The sequence below is a fragment of the Nannochloropsis gaditana genome, assembly GCF_000240725.1.
Source record: "Nannochloropsis gaditana CCMP526 unplaced genomic scaffold scaffold263, whole genome shotgun sequence".
In the NCBI taxonomy this organism is placed as follows: domain Eukaryota; class Eustigmatophyceae; order Eustigmatales; family Monodopsidaceae; genus Microchloropsis; species Microchloropsis gaditana.
In genome coordinates, this window is record NW_005803690.1 from 4,497 (window position 1) to 5,019 (window position 523).

Here is a 523-nt window from a genome sequence, read left to right on the forward strand (position 1 = left end):
GGGGAGGCCAACAAGGAGAGGGCAGAGGGTGATACCACCAGAGAAAAAACTTTCGGTCTGTCATTGTGGTACAGGACGAGGGCTGGTCAGCTACATATCAGACTTCTACGTGTGCATGCCTACGCTCACTTGAAAAACTTTTGTCGCGTAGACATGTTTCGCAAATTACTGATCGTAGCTGCGTCTGCCGCATCGCTAGTTTTCACCTCCTCCCCTTATCAGCCCGGACCTAATTCCCCTTTGAACACACTTCAAGACACCGCAGGCACCGACAAGGGAGCATATCCGCGTGGCTCTCGCGTTGCTCTTCAAGCTGGTGCGCCCTTTGCGTCGGCCACACTACCATGGTCTCCTCCCCTTCCTCCGCCCCCGCCCCTCCTTCTACCTCCCCCATGACCTCGCACGCCACGACTTTTGACGCTCCTCCTATCAATCCTCCTCCTCCGGACTTAACCGCCCTTCAACACACTCTGTGGATGGGTGCAATCCCTGTGGAGTTGTTTATGAAGGAAAGCGAAGTGGC